We start from the raw sequence: 21,166 nt of genomic DNA, 5'->3' as shown, positions 1-21,166 counted from the left end.
ACCTTTGGTTTGGGTCTTTAAAGGGAGTTTACGCCTGAAAAGGAGCAAGCTCATTGGTTGGAGTACTTCTTCCCAGAAGCCCTTGCATTATCCCATGCCCATTCTCTGGGAGGATAAAAGAGGCAACATTGAGCCTGGACAAGCAGTCTGGACTGGGGAAGGACAAGAGCTGGAGGAGATTCAGAGCCAGGATTCAGGAAGAAGAAGAGGATGGCTGGAGGCTCCAGAAGCCTCCCAAGAAACCTGCTCATAGAGGAAAAGATTATACAGAAAAGAAACCTCCTCCCAAAGAAGGATCACAACTGAGAGACGATCAGAACTTTACATCTAATGCTTTCATTTAACAGTTAAAAACAACAACAACAACAACAACAAACTGAGGCACAAAGAGATTCTATAACTTTTCCAGGATCATATAAATTGTATCCGAGGCAGGATTTGAACCCAGATCTGCCTGAGTGAAAACCAGTATTCTATCCATCATCATACAACAAATGAGTCACCATCATCATCATCATCATCAACTAATTAATAGAAATAATAAATGACCTTAGTTTTCTATAAGAATCAAAAGATGTTACCTTAAAGAATTTTATTGATATCTTCTATCACTGTATCACAATCATTTCTGGTGAAAACAATTCTCCCTTCACCATAGTTTTTTGAAGTGTTAAGAAAACAAGCATTTTTAACTGGAGTAGAACCAAGAACACATTGTACATAGCAACAAGAAGATTACGTGATGATCAACTTGGATACTTTTCAATAAGGGGGTGATTTAAGCCAACTCCAATAGACTTGTGAAGAAGAGAGCCATTTACATCCAGAGAGCCCAGTAGGGGGACTGAATGTAGATCACAATTTTTTTCCACCTTTGTTATTGTTGTTGTTTACTTGCTTGTATTTTTCTTTCTCGCTTTTTTCCTTTGGATCTGATTTTTCTTGTGTAATATGACAAATGTGAAAATGTTTTTAGAATTGTACATGCTTAACCTACATTGGATTATTAGTTATCTAGGGGAAGGCAGAGAGAGGGAGGGAGGGAGGTAGAAAAATGTGGAATACAAGGTTTTGGTAAAGGTAAGTATGAAAAAAACTTTGCATGTGTTTTAAAAAAGAACAATCTATTATTAGATAAAAAAGAAAATAGCAGTTTGTATCATATAACAATGTGACACCTTAACTCTCAATTCCTAGTTCTAAAACTTATCTTGGCATATTGATTTTCTTATCATTTGAAGTCATAAAATATTTATTAATTATCTACATGTCCAGCACTCCACCAGGTACCATCAGTCACAATAAGAGATAGGTCTTACTCATGCAGAACTACTGCTGTGACTATGCTTCAGATCCCATGAGAACCCTATTAGAAATTTCTCAACTCATTATTATGTGTGATATTATAGTGATCAACTTCCAAAATGCAATGATATTGCTAAGTCAGCTATAAACAAGTAATATATATCTATATCTATATCTATCTATCTATCTATCTATATATTCTGGTAATATTCAAATAGAAGTTGGGAGGGTTATTATTGTTTTCATCTTTTGGGGGGATATATTTGCAAAGTCTATAATATTTCATTGACTTTTTTGGCTGTCTCAGAATAATGGTTTTTAATGTTTAAAATAAAATATATAGAATTACAAAGGAAAATAATTATATTGAAATATATTTATCAAAACCAAATTTTTTTACTTTGTGTACCACAGATTAAGAATGTCTGTTTTAATAGTTATGCCACTTAAGATTATAGGGAAATTCACAAATTATCTTTATAGTAAGTATCTCATGTATGTTTAACAAATAATCTTAGTTAATAAAATTATTATGACAGAGTATATAATTTTGAATTATATGCATTATCATAGTAGTATATAGTTTATTAAATTTTTATGATAGGTAAGCTTCTTGAGGGCAGAAAACTACTCATTTTTATCTTTTTATATCCCTGAAATAGGGACTTAAGTATTTAATTGCTAGATTAAAACTTTTATAAGCTCTTCTATGGACTGTGATCATTTGCTTGAGACCTAGAAAGTACCTTGAAAGTTATCTGGTCAAAACACTACATTTTGCCAATGAGTAAACCAAGTAGAGGTCAAGTTACTTGACCAAGGTCACATAAGTAAATATGAAAGTAAGGTATGAGACCTCAATTTTCTGGTTTGTAATTCCATCTTCTGCCCAAATGCAGGAATAGATCCATCCAAGAAAGTCTGAAATGTCGCCTTGGAAATTCCCTGCTTTGAATCAATATTTCATCATTGCTACCTTTTGCCAACAAAAACTAAAAGCAAACCTTTGTTTTAGAAATAATTCTCTGAGTATTACACTATTGATATATTGTTTTTTTAAAAAAGAACAAAGCTTTATTTGTATATGCCTGTTTATATCATATGCATAATCAAAGTATTCTGTTGACCATTCTAGCTTCTTTTTAATTTCACTTCTCTAATTTTAGTCATTTTTTTTCTCCATTTTAGCTGCAGAACATTAGTTTGGAATTTTTTTTTTTTAAAGGCACTGCTGAATACACAATGGGAATTTTAGGTGCCATGTTTTGATATATGAATAATGCTATAACTCTAAAAAATCATAACATTTACAATTCTGAAATGGTTACAGAGTCCATAATTTATTCCGATATATAGTACTGGTTTAAAGACTTGTTTTCATGGTCTTGGCTGTGATGTGTTGATGTGGTAATCTTGTAATTCATGTGGATGGCTCATTCATTATTTTTGAATAGGATAAAGATACTAGAGCCTGTTTATCTTCCTTAATTGTTTGAACCTAGAGACAGAAGGAGAGATATAAAATTCCCCAGCAAGGTTTGTCCTATTCTTGCTTATGTTGTATCACAAGGACAAAGATTCATTAAAGAGACCTTTAAAATGTGTTAATCTAGGTACTTTAATGAAATTTGTTTGCCGGTAACCTGTCCCACTTATTTATGCTTAGTAGTATTCATACATAATGATAATGTGACTACTCATCTCTAAACCATTAAGGAAAGAGATATGAGAAAAGAGGGGCATGATGATTAATTTGGGGTGGACTCCTTGGGAGTCTTTGCCTTTTAAAGCAAACTGTCCTTATCTTACTTAGCCTATTTTTTTTTTCTAAAGCATAACAAAACTTGGCATTAAAATGCAGTAGGCAAAGGACACTAGGAAGGTTAAAAACAAGTTACTCTCTTCACTATGAAAGAAGTATGAAATGTATTTGAAAATATGAGTTTCTTTTTCTAATAGAACAAGTATGTTGAAATGCTCATACAATTTTTAATCCTAATGTAAATGTGGATAGGCTTTGGGAGATTTGTTGTTGTGGTAGTTAAACTAACAATGAAACAATATGAAAGCTGCTGGTATAAAAACCTGGGCTCCTTCAGTGTTATTTTCTATCTCCTGCAAAAATCCAACATTTTTATAGGTAAACAAACATAAAAACATCAGCAACAAATGTGTACACATTTGTTCTTTAGCATTAACAACATGCTTTTCTAATAAGTGCTTATATGTCATTAAACTCTTATTTTTTCTTTGATTCATATCCTTGTTTCATATCTGATGATAGTAACCAAAAAACTCAAAAGTTTACCCAAAAGTTTCTCATTCTCAAATATTATATAAATTATAGTTTGTTAATTTACTTTTAACATTCATTTTTTAAAAAATGTTAAGTTCCATATCTTATCCCTTCCTTCCCTAAAGCAAGCAATAGGTCAGTTATAAATATGAAATCAAGTAAAACATATCTATATCATATATTTGAAACCATGTTTCAAATTTTTCAAAATGTTTCAAATATATATCCCTAAAGTAAGCAATATATATTTCATATATATATATATATTCATATACATAAATATATACTATCATTATATTATATATCATAATATATATGTAATATATATATTATATATATTTATATATTATATCATTATATTATATATCATAGCAATATATATTTCAAATATATATCCCTAAAGCAAGCAATAGGTCAGTTATAAATATGAAATCAAGTAAAACATATCTATATCATATATTTGAAACCATGTTTGAAATTTTTCAAAATGTTTCAAATATATATCATATATTTGAAACCATGTTTTAAAAAATTACAGAAAAATAATGAAAGTTTAAAAAATATATTTCAATCTATACTCAGAGTTTAACAATTCTCTCTCTAGAGGTGAATAGCATTCAGAGTTGCTTTGGATCACTATATTTATGAGAGTAGTTGTCATTTGCAGTTAATAATCATAATTTTGTTGCAACTGTTTACAATGTTCTGGTTCTGCTCACTTCACTTTGTATGAATATAACTTATAGTTTTAAACAGTTGTCTGGAACAATGAAAGATTAAATGACTTGCCAAGGATCACACAGACAGAATATGTCTGAGGTATGTGAGAGACTATGAATTTTCTGGATGATTTTGATAAACAGAGGTCAAATAACTGATATAGATACTATAACTCCCTATACAATCTCCATGTCTGATCTTAGATTCTTTCCATATAATGTCCATTATACTCTCAGATATTTATAAATTATAATGTTCCTTCTCTAATATTTATCATATGACTGAATGGGAACTCATTGTTAGAGGAAGTCTAAAACTACCAGGTTCTAATAAAAACTATTGAAAAATAAGTGAATTTTCAGATTTTTATTTTCCCTATTATAGGCCAAATGCCAAAGAATACTAAGTAACAATACTCATCGAGAGGCTTGGAAGGGCCTTTGTGTCAGTATGTGTTGAACAACCAGAACCAATATGAGAATTTATATTCGGAACTGATCATCTCATCTTAGAGTCTGTTTCTATGATTAAGCCTAAACTTGTGAAGAACCTTAAATTAATGCTGAAAGCAAGAAATTGATGCAAGTGTGGAATAGGTATCAGATATGTGATAGAAGGGACTTTGAATAGGAAAATGGAATTGGGGAGTGACCTACTTAAGAAAGAAGAACTACTATATTAAAAGATTTATTTTGAAAGGAAAAAAAAAAAGTACATGAAAAGTATATGAACTAGTAATTTCTTAAGGGAAGAGATAGTTCAGGAGCCTGGCATAAAATTGTTCCAAATCATAGAATCTTCATATACCTATTAATGATTTAAAAAAAAAAAATTAAGAACCAAAATGATTCTATGGATATAGGGTTGGGAATGAATTTAGGAAAAACTAACTGCAAATGTGGTTCTAGACATTTATTAGCATTCAACTCTGATTAAGTCATATACTCTCTGCTTGCCTCAGTTTTCTCCACTGTAAAAGAAGGATAATAATAGGACCTACTCCTCAAGGCATTTTGTAAGGGTTATTTGAGATAATATTTATAAAGTTCTTAGTCCAGTGCCTAAGAGGAAATGTATAAATGTTTATTCCATTCTCTTCTCATGGAGATGGAAGAGAGATTAAATAAGAATTTCAGGAGCAATTTGATCATACTGTAGAATGCATGAAACAGAATAATCAATTATAAGGGTGGAAAAGTAGATTGGAAGTGAATTGTGAATAACATTGAAGAATTTGTACCTGATCCTAAAAGCAATAGGGAGCCATTGCAATTTATTGAGTGGGTGTGAGATCCTGTGTTTTTGATATATTACATAGCTCTGTGGGAGATGAATTAAAATGGGAAAATCTGAGTCAGGCAAATCACTTAGGAAGCTAGGATAATTATTGATAAATGAGATCATAGAAAAAGGGGATAAATTGAGAGATATTGTAGAAGTAGAATTAGCAAAATTTGAAAAATGGTTGAAAATGTGGGAAAAGGAAGAGTTAGGAGGAAAGGACAACTCCAATGCTGCTAACCTTTGTGACTAAAAATATGTCAATTCTCTTGATAGAAATAGGTAAGTTCAGGAGAGTGATTGGTTTTGGAAGAAAGACTTTAACATTTGGACATGTTAAATTTAATATGTTTATGGGACATAAGCCAGTTAGAAATTTCCATCAGGAAGTGGAAGACATGAAAAGTTCACAAGAGAGACTTTCTTGTATAGAGAAACACAATACACCCTTAATATATGTTTGTAGAATTCAATAAAAATCTCTCTATTATAGTTAATAACAAATGACACACTATAAATAAAGACAATTCCTAAAAAGAGGAATCAATCTAAATTTACAGACAAGGTTAAAAACAAGTAAAATCAAATAATTCAACTATATTACCATTATTATTGTTTAAGTCTTATAGATATCTAAGAAACACACACAGTACATCAAGCATTTTGTATTTCATTGACAAAGTGCCTTAAAATAATATTATATGTGGCTTTTTTTGGACTGGCTCTGTGATTTCATTGAGGAAATTTCCTTTACCAATGTAGTCCGGCTCTTTTCTATAACCTATCATCACTGACAGTTCCCTGTATCATTGAGATATTAAGTGACTTATGCAAGGTAACAAAGTCAGTATAGGTCAGAGGTAAGATTTCTTGATTTCATAACAGCTTTCTAACCTCAGAGAGTCATTCAATCTTAATATCAGCATTATATTTTTCAATTGACAAATGACAATAAAGTATATTCATTTACTTCCATCCAGAAATATTATGAAGATAAGATGAGATAATAGATACAAAGTGCTTTGAAATAGTTAAAATGGAACATAATCATAGACTATTATTGTAATTCTTTATAACCTACATAAAAAAGAGAACGTGAATATAATAACAAATATCAGTGGGGCTGATGCTCAGAAGTAAAAAAAACCTAGAGAGCTAAAGACAATCATAAAAAAAAAGTATTTAGATTTTAAAAACAGGATTAAAAAAAAGCAAAGAATCACTGATAAAGTGGATGGGACCACAATAATGAACACTAAAAAAGAGGTGAAATTCTCAACTTTTATTTTGTTTTTCTTTTTCTTTTCATCTAAGGAGAATAATCACTGGACTAGAAGGAAAAGGATATTATTGTTCAGTCATTTCATTTGTAGCTTACTTTTTGTAATCCCATTTGGAGTTTTCTTGGTAAAGTTAGTGAAATGGTTTACCATTTCCTTCTACAGCTCTTACAGATAAGGAACTTAGGTAAATAGAATTGTCATTTGGTGAGGATCATACAGCTAATAAGTGTCTAAGATCAGATTTTGAACTCAGGAAGATGAGTCTTCATGACTTGAAGCCTAGCACATTATCTACTTTGTCTATTAGTTTCCCAGAAGGCAGAATAAAAATCTGTAATAAAGCACTGAAGTACAAAATGAGCAGAAGTAATATGTTTCTACCTGTCCTCAGTGAATTAGATTTGATGAACCTTGTTGAATAATATCTTGGAGAACTAAAGAAAGTAGCTGATGTGACTTGCTAAACCACTTTCAGGGCCAGAAAAGAATATGTATAATAGATAAAGGTGAATTCTATAGACTTAGAAAAAGCAAACATTTCAATTTTCAAAAACAATTAATACTCCAGATAATTCATCTTAATATTAATCCCTGGCAAAATTCAGAAGATATTACTAAAGGGGTTGTTATCCAGAAAAGGAAGCAACAATCATAAAGAACCAGCATTATTTTATTCAGAAAATATCTAAGAAACAGATCAAATATGCATTTGATTCAAAGGTGGGAATGATATTCAATATATTAATCTTTCCCAGATTTAAAAAGATCTAGACAGACATTTGCCCAAAATAAACGTTCTAAAATTTAATGTGTATGACTATAAAGTTTTCACAAAGATATTCAAAATAACAGCTTCTTAGGTACAAAGCAGGTCATTAATAGGATTGCTTTAAATTTTGCAAAATGTTTTACATATATTATCTCATTTTATCCTCATTACAACTCTCAGAGATAGAGGCTATTATTCCCATTTTATAGATGATGAGGTAACTAAAACAAACAAACAAACAAACAAAAAAAAAAAAAAAAAAACTGAGGTGAAATATTCTGGCATCACACAACTAGTATTAGAGAGAAGATTTGAAGTCAGGTCTTCCTGACTGTAGGAGCAGTTTTCTGTATATATACACCCCAAAGCAAGTCATCTTGGAATACAATAAGTCTATAGTATAATATGGTAGTCAAAAAAAGCCAATAAAATCTATTTTAAGGGGGGGGGGAATTATGTCAATCTAAGACTAATGAACTAAGAAAATATATGGTCTTTATGAATCATATTCCAGGAACTGTCCAAAGTTATCAAAATGAAATTCATAGAATTTTAATTATATATTCAATTATGTCCATTATGCCTACGTAGACATACTGTCAATAGTTTGTTTTTTTTAATTCAATTTTTTTTTTTAATAAAAGAAATCTGTTTTTTTTTTTTTTTTTTTTTTTTTAAGAGAGGGAAAGAGTGAGAAAGAGAGAGGCAGAGAAAGTGCAATAGAGACAAAGGCAGAGATGGAGACACAGCTACACAGAGATAGGCTGAGAGACACAAAAAGACACAGAAACAGAGACACACACATACAGAGACACAGAGACAGATTCATAAAGACACACAAACAGAAAGAGATAGATGAAACATAGGAAGGAGGATGAAAAGTCACAGACAGACAAGAGACAGTAACAGACACTGATCAAGAGAGTCAGAGACAGAGGAATACACATCCAAAGAGAACAACAAGGACAGAGAAAAGGAGAGAAAAAGAGACAGAAACAGAGACATTCAGAGACAGAAGGAGAAAAAAGGAGAGATAAAGAAAAGCACAGTTTCCAAGAACAGAGAAGTTCTAGTCCCACTTTGTTCTGTCGTGGCTACCACATCTACAGTACTGTGTTCAATTCTAGGTGTCCCTTTTTAAGACAATGATGAGCTACAGAGTGTTCAGAGAGCAGGTTCAGTTGAAGGGATTATGTGTATTTAATCTAGAAAAGAGAAAATTTGATGGGAGTGGGAGGGGGTGGGGAATGATAATTATATTTAACTATTTGAAGTACTATTTATATGGAATAGGAATTAATTACTTCAACTTGGCATCAGAAGGCAGAAATAAGAGCAAAGTATGGATATTGAAGAGAAGCATACTTGGATTCCATATAAGGAAAAGGTTCCCAAGTATTCAATAATTATGACAATAGTAAGTGGACCTGTGGCTTCATTGAAATGAAGAGCTCCTGGTCAGGAACTTGCTCTACCAGTGCAAGCTGGCATCTTATTTGCAACTCAGGGTCATAAAAACTTGCCTAAAGCGATTCCCAAAGTCCAGCTTTAGGAGATCATAGATTTTCTTCATTGGAGGTCTTTAAGCAAGGACTGAGGGTCCAATTGTAGCATTTATTATAGAGAGACTTATTGCTTAATTACAGTTTAGATCAGATAACCTCTGATGTCTAACTCTGAAATACTGTGATTTTATATTAGACATGAAGCAATAGTGGCCCAGAAATATTGAGTGCCTTGCTTAAAGTCATACAAATAGAAAGTGAAGGACTAGAACTTTGATGTCTCGGGAATATGCACACACACGTGTATATATATAAAAATATACACAAATATATACATATTTATATGCACAGGCTGATAGGAGAGAGAATCCTAGAGAGTTACACATAAACACATACATACACTTAAAAAGATATATATATATATATATATATACACATGTATATATATATATATATATATATATATATATTATACATCTACAACTATATGACTTTCTTTATCTTTACATATATATGTAGAATCACATATACACATAAATATGTATATATATGTATACATATACATGTATATATGCATACACAAATATAAATGCATTTATATTCTTTTCTGAATTTTGGAAATAGAGTTAGTACTAGAGAATTTCATAATGACAATTTTAAAGGCTATCTAAAGCAATCTGTGATTGGAGCTTGTATAATGAGTCTGGATGATTATGCTGCTTCTGTGTGTTATTTTAAGGATAAGAAAATGGGGTCATACAGTTCTTACCTATTACTTCTCAAAATGTCCTCATTTGACTGTGACTGACAACATCTTATAATGATTGACTGATTTTGATATGCACTGATTTTTAAAAAAGTGACAGCCTGAACCACTTTGAACAAGTTACATTTATAAAAGACATACTATTAATGGAGTAACAATGGTCAGTGAAGAAAGAGACTTTCATTAGAATTATAGACATTTTAAGTAATTGATCAGAAATTGTCACAAGACTCCCTGAAAAACACTGATCATGGATCTGATGAATTTTGACATTCCAAAAAGTATCATTATCTTTCAATTAAAGTTTTCATGTTATTGTTTTGTGTTTTTTAAAGTAATTCAGTCAGTAAGTGTTTATTGTCTACTACATTCCAGTAACTATATTAGTTACAATAAGAATAGCTGTAAGATTTACTGGAGAACAAATATATGAAGTGATTTGCATGGGTGCAAGGAACAGTAATGCACGTCTTTGTGATTCCTGATCTTTGCCCTGGGGGAGGGGGGGGAATCACAAAGCTTTCTATTTTAAGGTAATATAAAGATGTCTTAGAGAATAAGGCAATTAAATGTTTTCAAATGCTGATTTTTCCAACTGGTCTGTATGGTTTACATTTGTTTTCTTTTCAGTAATGATTGTTCCAAAGCCCCATCTTTGAAATTATTTTCACTAATTTTCATTTTCTTCTTCACCCTTTTACCTCTAACAAAGCACAAAAAACACAGGAGCACCCAGAATTAGGCCAGTAATTCTACTGTTCGCTGAGCATTGTCTCTTTAGCAGTAGACATATGCAGAATAGAGGAGCCAAGGAAATGGAAAATTTCTCCAATATCTTTATCAACAAAACCCCTACTAAAGAGAGGAAAGCAGACAAGCTATTGGAATCAGGGAATTCTGGTTCTAGCTCATTTCACAAATGAAGAAACTGAGGCAGTTGATGACTTGGCCAAGGTCACACTGCTAATAAGTGGCTAAAACCAGATTCAGACCCAAGAAGATGAATCTGTCTAACTCTAAAACCAACAGACTATCCATTATACTACCTAGCTGCCTCTGCTAAATATCATGGAAAAACACAGTGGGAAATGTGATGAAGTTCTTCCAGTCCAGTTGCTGCATCACTCCCTGGAACTTTATCAAATCATTTACTTCTATTCTCTTCTCAACACTGCACAAAGAATATTCAGCCCACCACCTCTGTCCTGGAGCTCTCAAAGTAAATCTATTCTCCCTTAAAAATGAGCAGTGGTTGTAGCTGCACAAATTCATGTGGTAGACATCTGGGCTCCTCTATTCTGGCACATATTTCTATTACTAAAGAGAGGAAAGCAGACAAGCTATTGGCATCAGGAAATTCTGGCTGTGGAATGGATGGATATTGCCATTGGAAAATGAGAATCAGGAGTGGGCAGTGGTGTTCTGGTAAATATTTAACAACTGACTTTTTTGGGTGGAAGGAATACGGGTAGGATATGCTTAGCTGTTTAATATGCATAATTAATATTATTCTCCATCATTTTGTCACATCTAGTTGCTTGATAAAACAGTAAATCAAGTCTTGATTTGTTTGATTTGCTGATTTATAAAGCATAAATGCTCACAATGAAAATTTAACAACTGGCTTTTTTGAGCTAGTCCCAACTGACTCTAGTACATTCCTGAGAGTGTACTCCAATTTCCAAGATGACTATGGTATTCAACATAGAATCTAATTCCAGAAAGAAATGGCTTGCTTGGAAAGAAACCTAGAAAATCCAACTTATTATAATCATGGATTAAAGTCAGAAAAGATTCTCTATCAAGTAACAGTTATACAAAACATATAAAAATAATTGGAACATGCAGTCAGCTACCAACTCAATATACATTAAACTGAGGTGAGATAACCAAATGTGCTATTGCAAACTTAATCTTCATTGCAGAAGTATAGGTTCCAAAAGAAGGAGGATGAGTTCTAATGACTTCTTCACTGGCCAAGTCGCCATATCTGGAATATCATCTTAATTTCTACATTCCTTTATATAAAGTGGGACATTGATAAACTGTTACTAGGGGTAATGAAAGAAATGTGTGGTGAACCATCAGTACTATTCTGCAAAACTTAGTATTTGCTTAGAGTCTTTAAAATTTTGAAAATCTCTCTAATCAAGTATAGCTTTCCAGGGATCCTGCAAAACACCCATTGTCCAATGATATGCTCCCAGAAGCCAAATCTACTTAGTTAAATTGACATTTCCCCTGTTTACTGAAAAGGTGGTGGTTAATTAGTTAATAAGCATTTATTAAATGTTTACTATGTCCTAGACACTATAGGGATAGAAAGATGGTACCCCTAAAATGATCCTGTCCTTAAAAAACTTATATTTTAATGGGGGGGGGGAATTAAATATTTAATTTAAAATTTAAAATTTTTGAATATTAAAATATTTAAAATTTTAATTTTAATATGCAAATAACTGAGTACAGTCAAATGTATAGAGAGTAGATGGAAAATAATATGAAATGAAAAGACATTAACGGCTGAGAAGAACCTTTTACCATTAGTTGGATTTAAGGTAAGCTTTGAAGTAAGTCAGGGAAACTGATGCAGAGATAATGGGTCAGAATATTGTAGGCATGAGGAACAACTGATGCAAAAGCACAGAGACAAGAGATAAGAAGATGTCATGTGTGAGGGATAGCAAATAAATTAATATTGCTTGGTCATAGAGTATGTGAAGGATAGTAAGAAGATTTAAAAGGTAGGAAGAGATTATGAAAGGCTTTACATTCCAGAGAACATTATATTTGATAAAAAAGTCAATAGGGAGTCACAGAGCCCATTGAGTAGGAAAGTAACATGGAAAGAACCTTGCTTTTGAAAGTCATGTCAGCAGTTGAATAGAGAATAATAGGTTGAGTATATAGAGAAATGAGATAGGAACACAAGGTAGAAAGCTATTATAGTTGTCTAGGGAAGAGGGGATGAGAACTTGAACTACAGTTGTGGCTGTATGACTAGAGAGAAGGGAATATATATAAGGGATATTATGAATGTAGAATCAACAAAATTTGGTGGTACAGAATGCGAGTTAGATGTATTTTAATTAATTGGATGTGTAATTTGGGGGTTCCAAAAGTAGATCAAGATATTGTCTGGCCATAAGGTTGAAACCCAAGGGTATAGTTTTGTTTACAAGTTTTCTGTTATAAATAGGATTCTCAGAACACCCACTCATCTTGTTTGCAAGTTGCTAGAGCAGAGAATATTATAAGGCAAGAATTTATCAGTTAATATCACAAAACTTTGGAGACAGCTTGTGATGCAAAATTGTTTTCCTCATTAGTACAGTATTTTAGAATTAGAAGGAAAATTAGAAGTCATTGAGTGCATCCAATTCAAAAATCTCCTCTTCAACCAGCCTAAAAGATCATCATCTAGTTTATGTATACAATGCGAAGAAATTCAGATATATTAGAATTTTGATTCCATTTTGATGCTTCTGTTGTAAGACATTTCATCTCGTTAATGAATTCAGCCTTCTTGAAACTTCTACTCTTTGGTTACTCTATGGAATCAATCCATTATTCAAGAAGTATTTATTAGGTGCCTACCACATACTAGGCATTGGGGATACAAATATAATTAATTTAAAAAATTTTTCACTATTGAGGAAACCCACTCCCTCTTCTGCATGATAGCTGTTTAAATTTTTGAAGAAAGCCTACCCCAAAGTCTCTCTGAGATCTCTATTGTTTGAAGATTCCCACTTAATAAATATGTGTTGGCTGATTAATTGATTAGTTTTATTTTGAAAGCTTTTTCTGTCTTTCAATTGTTTTCCAAGTGAGGGTTACTAGATTATTCTCTGGGATTTTTCCACGAGTTCCAGTGTGTTGAGATCTTGTTAAAATTGAGGCCCTAAAGATAAACAGGATAGTTTTGAAAACTACAGATTGAACTTATTATATACTTAAAAAGAAAAGTAAATTTCTATTGTGCACAACTAGCTTTTTCTTTTTATTTACCACATAGCCAGAATGTGCCAGAAATAAGATCGGAACCAAGATCTCTGGCCCTAAAGTTTGGCTTTCTATTCATTACAGCATACTATCTTACTTTTAGTATATCACATTTCCAAATATAATTTGATAAAATTCTATTCTAAGCTGGTGACCCTAAATTTACATAATCATAGTAGGATGAGAAAAAGAATTTCTTTTACTATGTATATGCAGATGTCCATTCTATTTGATGAATGTTGTTTAGAATAAAAATTAATATTTAATAAAAATTTTAAAATAATATATAATTGGAGATCAACAGTGTAAACTAGGTTGTGGTAGTAGTGGTTGCTTTTTGAGCTTGAAGCTACTTGAATGACTGGACCAAAAAAAAATTATTTTTTTATAAATTAATAATTATTTTTTATAAAATCAGTATCAACCTGGATAGAGGTTTCTAGTGGGGCACCCAGAGATTTATCTCTGACTCTGTAACATGTAATAGTCACATTAAAAACTGAGATGAAAGCACAGATTCAGGGCTTATCAAGCATGGGACAAGTGAAGGAGGTGAGTATAACAGCTTTCTTCAAGAATTTGAATGGCTATTAAATGGAAGATAGAGTTGATTTCCTTTAGATTGGTAATTGTTTCATTTGATAAGCATATTAATATGTTGCTGCATAGATAACACAAGGCTAGTAAGAATCATAGAGTTTGGATTCCTTCCAAAGCTCAACCAGTTAAAAGAGTGGGCTAACGCTAATGTTATAAAATCTAAATGGGATAAATGTATAACCATTTGGACTTCTTACTGCACAAATTCAGCATGGGAGGGGGAAGAAATAAGGTTAAATAGTAGTATAGTTGAAAACTATTATAAATATTCTTTGTCTACCAGGTCAATGATATTTATCAAGTCACTTATTCACTCTGAGCAGAAGTTCCTCATCTATAAAAGTAGAGGCTTGGACTAGATGACCTCTGAAGTACTTGATTAAGTAAGCTTATATATTAGTTTTTAATTCAGTCTTTTAATGTCAGTTTTTAATATGTGTGGTTGAGCTCTTCTATGAATCAGAACCTTCAGAGTGGAATCATTCCTGAAATGGAGACCAATAATTCCTTAATTCCCGCCCATATACTCCAAGAAGCCATTTCTTGGTTAAATTCGCATTTCCCCAGTTGATTGAAAAGGATGTCTGTCTTTAAGCATTTTTCTTAATGTTTACCACCCTAAATACTATATTAAGTGTGAGGAATACAAAAAAAAAAGCCCCCAATAAGATCCCATCCTCAAGAATTTCATATTCTAATGGGAATGCAACAAATAAATAAATGGGTACATTCAAGATATCTAGAAAGCAGATGAAAAGGGATTTGAAATGAAAAGGCATTAATTAGCATCTGGGTAATAAATGGTTAATTAGACTTGTAATAGATACAGAACCCAGCAGAGGGCAGCAGAATCCTTACTGAAGCATTACAAAGTTGGTGGTCATGATGGCTCTTACCTCGGGGAATTCCAAACCAAAAGAGCAGAGCTGTTGTTTACTGGAATGCATCTTTACTAAAGTTATTGGAGTTTCCTTCAGTAGCTGTTGCTCCGAAATATTAATGATGTCAGATCTGAGAGATCAGACAAGAACAAGAAGATAACTAGCTATTAAAGTTTGAATTTAAACCAAGAAAGTGGGGCTGAGTTGAAATGAATAAACCAACAAAGTAAAAGAAACATCCAGTAAGCAAATGAACCCTAGATCAAAACTATACTTTATCCCTTAAACTTAAGTTGGTATCCTAATTCAGAGGAGGTGACTCACATCAGGGGAATGAGGTTTGCCAAATTCACAAGCAGGGAATTGCCTCTTCCCCCAGCTCAATAATGTCCTTGAGGGCACTAAGAGCAAAAAGTGTCAGATTAATCTATCTGAGGCATACACTAGTTTGGCAGAAGCTGCAGTCAGCTTCATAATTGGAATGGTTTTCCCTTGGGATCTGAGAAGGCCAAATCATGTCTTGTTCTATTGTCCATGGCTAGAGAAGACTTGGGGTACTACTGAAATATTGGAAACTCTCATGCAATTGTGTCCTAGGTGCTATATGACATTGCTAAATTATATTTCTGAACACTTGTTTTTGACTTTTCCAGGATTAATTGTGTCTGTCTTAATCCTACCAGTATCAACTAATTTTTTTTTACACTATATTGCATATCTCTTCTCTTAATTGCTGGTCCTGAGAAAGAATTGGAAACTGTTGTTGCAGAGAAGAGCAAAGTGTTAATGAGCCCACACTTCAGTGTTTGCTCTTTGAATGTTATTATCTTGTAGGGGGCATGTCAACATTTTGTCCTGTGATGGGGTAATGTGGAAAAATGGCCACTTACTTCTATTTCGGTTCTTCTTGGCAGCCATTCTTTTCACTGTTGGGGCAAACATGGACCCTACCAGGTATTGCCATTATTCAACTAATTAGCAAAGAAAAGTGTTTCTCCCTCTGTTGAGACTTATAATAATAACAGCAATAATAATAAGTTACTTTTATGTAGCTCTTCAAAGTGCCAAGTAGTTTGCTTACAACAGCCATGTGAGGTAGATAGCATAATGCTTATTTATACAAATGAGGAAGCTAAGAGTCAAATATGCTTTTGGTACCCTTGCCTGTAGTCTATCTGACAGTTATCTATCCATCAATGTCTCATACAGAGTATGCTTTGAGACCCTGTCCAAGGTTCCTATTCTAGGTGGCTGCCTATTTTTGCATCAATATGAAATATCTGAAAAAAATGCTGGACTTAATTTCAGATTCTTCCTTAGATACCAGAGCAATTCAATTGACTTCTTCCACCTTGGTTTCCTCATGATAGTATTTAGTACACACGAATTTCAGAGAATTTTTGTAAGTGTTAAGTGATATAATGCTTGCAAACTGCTTTTGTAATCATAAAATATTCTATAAATGTTTGTTTTCATCATCATTACTGTTATTGTTGTTGTTCACAGTTACTAAAAGATAGCATGATGTGCTCCATCCTCTGAATTTGTGTTTGGAAGCCTATTGTAAGGGATTGTGAGGATGAGAGAAATTATATTAGAAGGATTAATTTATTATTATTATTACTATTAGCGGCTGATATTTGTATAACAATTTAAAATATAAAAAAACAATTTTCATGATCATTGTAGATATCTTTATCCCCATTTTTCAGGTGAAGAAACTGAGGTCCAGAGCAGTTAAGCAATTTGCCCATATTCACACAACTAGAAAATGGTAAAGGCAGGAATCAAGTGTTTTCTTAACTCTGGGTCCAGCACTCAATTCTACAATGCCACATCAGGTGAGGAAGGTTAGCCTGGAAAAGAAAAAATAAATTATAAAGTACTTGTTTACTTCAAATCTTTAAATGGTTGACATAAGAAAGAAAAATTCAGCCTATTTGGTAGAGGCCAATAGATGCAAGTCAGAGTGAAGCAAATTTCAAATCAATATGAAGAAAAAATTCCCCTAAATTAGAGCTCTGTGAAGATGGACTGAGATGGCTCTTAGCTAAGGCAGTAAGTTTCCTATATCTAGTGATATTTAAGAGACTGGACCTAGAAGTGACAAATGAACATTTGTCATAGATATGGAGAATGTGAGTGCTGAATAGTAAAATTACCATAAATCTGTTCTCATTCTAGGAGATTTTGGTTCTATATTTTTCATATCCTTTGTACAGAGCAAGTGAATCTCCAGTGTAGTTATAGATCAGTTAAAATGCATCAATTGTCAAATAACTTATAATCTCCTGTTGGCCTCTTCAAATCCTTTAATTGTACTCATTTTTTCTAAAAAACCTTCTCCTATACTTTTTATTATAGAAAACTATGCAAATAGAATATTAATAACACAATTAAAAACTTAAAAAATGGAAGGAAGCAGTTTTTTTGAAAGTTAACACTTTCATCTATCAGACTGACTATTATTATATTGATATAATACAAACTGGTATAGCACAAATTTAGGAAAACAAAGAAATATCAATTTTATAGCTTCAAATAGCTATAATTATTTGATGAAAACTATGTTGGAAACATATAATTTAGCATTCCAATTTGCATAAAATCACCATTAGGTAGTTTTATTACTTTTAGCATTTCTCCTATGTCAATAATTATTAAATGAATTATATTGGAAGATGATAGCTTATATGTATATTACACTTTATTTTTGGTATAGCCATTTACATAGCAACAGCCCTATGAATGCTTTTATACCCATTCAACAAATGAATAAATTGAATATCAGAAAATTTAAGTGATTTGCCTAAAAAGTCACAGTGTCATATTTAAAATTCTAAACCAATCCCTTTTGACTTCAAGGTGCAAATGTCTTTCTTTCACAAGATGGGGATTTTCAAAAATGGGAATAAAATTAAAGTAAAAAATTAGAAGTTATTTCTTTGCCAAGGTTAACTTTTAAATGATGTTTGCTTAAAAAGGACTTATGGTTTTACACATATAGATTCTCAACCTAGTAATATAGATTCATAGACAACAATATTGAGTTTTAGAAACCTACCTAATGCTTTAAGTGACTTGCCCAGTGTCTCATAGCCAGTATGTATGAGAATTAGGCCTTGAACCCTATTAGACCTACTTCCTACCTCTGAGGTAAACTTTCTACTCACTATGTTACAACAAGAGAGTCAAGTCGGAAATTTTTTCTTGCTAGAAGACCTCAAAAACAAAGAAACAAAATACTACTCAGTTATTCTATGATAAAATCTTTTTTCAGACTAAGAATAACAATATATTTTGGACTAAAATATTAATTTGTACTTGAATTTTTAAATAAAAAGTTTAAAAAAGGAAATTACTTTCATAATGATGCCTTTAGAGGGTTATAAAAATTTTAAATGATTTTTACACATTAAAATATTAGGAGGATTCAGTGCCAGAGCTACAAAAACCTATAATGATTTTGATGTTTCTGATTTCTAATTTATAAAGCAATTCATCAAAAATAGTTTATAATGCTGAGAGTTTTAGGGTTCATTATAATAAAATTTCATTCTTTTTATAGACTTCTTATTGAATGCATATTCAATATGATCAGGCTTTCCTAGAACTTCTTTTTTCCATTTACTATCTCACTGATGATCTCACGTTCAACTCTTGTCTCTATGCAAATAATTCTCAGATCTATTCATGAAGCCCTCTAATATCTCTCCTGAGCTCTAGTCTTCCATCACCAATTTCCATTTAAATATCTTCAATATGGAATGTTCTAGACATCTCGAATTCACCATGTACAAAACAGAACTTAGAGTATTTTCCTCCTAATTGTCCCCTCTTCCTATACTTCCTTTTACTGTCTAAGATACCATCATTCTTCTGGTCACTCAAATTTTCAACCCTGGTTTCATCCCCAGCTTTTCACTCATATTTGTCCATGCCACAAATCCAATTTGTTATTAAATCTTATTTTTTTTTCTACTTTCACAAAGTCTATTATGTTCTTTTGCTTCTTGCCCTCAGTCACAGTGCTAGATTATGGATCTTATTTCCTCTAGCCTGGACTATTATATAACTTTCAAATTGTTTTTCTTACTCAAGTCTCTGCTCACACTATTCCATTCTCCATTCATCTGCCAAGAAAATTTTCCTTATAGGGAAAGTCTATTAATGTTCCTCCTGCTAACCCATATCTTCCTCTATACCCCAAATTCCAATAGTTCTACCTCCAATATTAAATATGAAAAAAAAAATTCTTGGTTTATTATTTAAAGCCTTTATAAACTTAGTGTCTTTCTTACATTTTGAGTTTCCTTACATTTTGCTCTCTTTCACACTATGCACTATGGAGTGCATCTTCGAATGTACTATGCTGGCTTTCTTATTTCTTACACATAATATTCCAAAACCCAATTCCATACATTTATATGAACTGTGTCACATTCCTGGACATTGGAATGGAATTTACACTGTATGTACCTTATATGTAACTACACCTTTAGAATGTAATCTTCTTGAGATTTTTTTTTTTTTGTCATTCTTTGTAAATCTACTATTTAACATAGTACTTAGTACATAGCAAGCCTTTAAGAAATGCTTACTATCTAATTACATGAGAATCTTAATTTGAGGTGATCTTCTCAGGAATGAATTATGACAGAGAAAAAGTTATTTTTTGAGCCTGCCATTGGCTCCGTCAGGAAGGAAAGATAGATTTTATTAGTCCCATTTTGCAGATAAAGAAAATGAATCTTTAAAAAATAGTTGTCTGGCTTTCCCAATATATCAAGGTTGGAACCTAGGAAACTGAAGGGTAGAATCAAACTCAAAATCTCTCTCCATCATATCATACTGCAAACTTCAAATCAACACATATCTGGTACATGCCTACTATATGCAAACAGCTATACCTTAACAAGATTTTTGGCAAAAAGTTACCCTCAACAAGCTTGTATTCTATTTGGTTTGTTTAGCTTAGCCTGATGTGTTTGCTCTTCTTTAATTTTTTTTTTTTTTGACAGAAGATGGTGAACTCTGTCTTTAATACTTTATTGTAAAACCTCAGAAGATATTTTATTTTCAGTACCTCAGACTATCCTCAAGCAAATAACCATATTGTTAACATACAAAAACAATTTTATTTGAAAACTTCTATTTTATTAGATGAGGGTCTGTATGTATAAACATTTCCAGTTTCTCTAAATTTAGATTCATCAAGGATGAAAAATCCTTGTGCATTTACATAGTAATATACTGACAAATTCAAATTCAGTTTCCTCTTACAGAAATCTATATTCTGAGAGACATCTGGAGATAGTCATGGGCAAGATTGGTCTCCCAGGAGAATATTTTTCTGTATACTGAAAAATGGTACAATAGTTGGAATGCTGCAATTGGACTGGAAGAATTGGTTTTTAATTCTTCCTTAGACACCTATTAGCTATGTGACATTGATCAACCTTTAATCTCTTCTGGCCTCAGTTTCCTCATTTGTACAATGGTAATGATAATAATAGCTACCACCTTGCAGGGTTGCTATGAGAATCAAATAAGGTAATACATGTAAAATGCAAATTTTAAAGGCAATACACACACACACACACAAACACACACATGAGGAACTGAGGCAGAGTTTAAGTGACTTGCCAAGGGTCACACCATTAGTATCTGATATCAGATCTGAACTCAAGTAGATGAATATTCCTGATTCTAGGCTTGGCACTCTAACCACTGTACCAGCTAACTTCCCCAAGGC

At 32.2% G+C, this 21,166-nt stretch overlaps 1 long non-coding RNA gene across 5 annotated transcripts in view; it reads left to right on the top strand.

The window, feature by feature from the left end:
- The window catches only part of LOC141564892 (uncharacterized), a 102,080-nt gene that overhangs the window by 43,333 nt on the left and 37,581 nt on the right, over positions 1 to 21,166 (top strand). For 2 of the 5 annotated variants that reach the window (XR_012488784.1, XR_012488785.1), the window contains exon 2: positions 14,814 to 14,913. The exons of 2 other annotated variants lie outside the window; for them this stretch is intronic. This is a non-coding gene — a long non-coding RNA (uncharacterized LOC141564892). Of the gene's footprint in view, positions 1 to 14,813; positions 14,914 to 17,123; positions 17,253 to 21,166 lie in introns of all 5 variants that reach the window. One more of the 5 variants, XR_012488783.1, reaches the window with a different exon arrangement.

Source organism: Sminthopsis crassicaudata, chromosome 3 (genome assembly GCF_048593235.1).
Source record: "Sminthopsis crassicaudata isolate SCR6 chromosome 3, ASM4859323v1, whole genome shotgun sequence".
In the NCBI taxonomy this organism is placed as follows: domain Eukaryota; kingdom Metazoa; phylum Chordata; class Mammalia; order Dasyuromorphia; family Dasyuridae; genus Sminthopsis; species Sminthopsis crassicaudata.
This window is presented reverse-complemented; position numbering and strand designations above follow the sequence as displayed.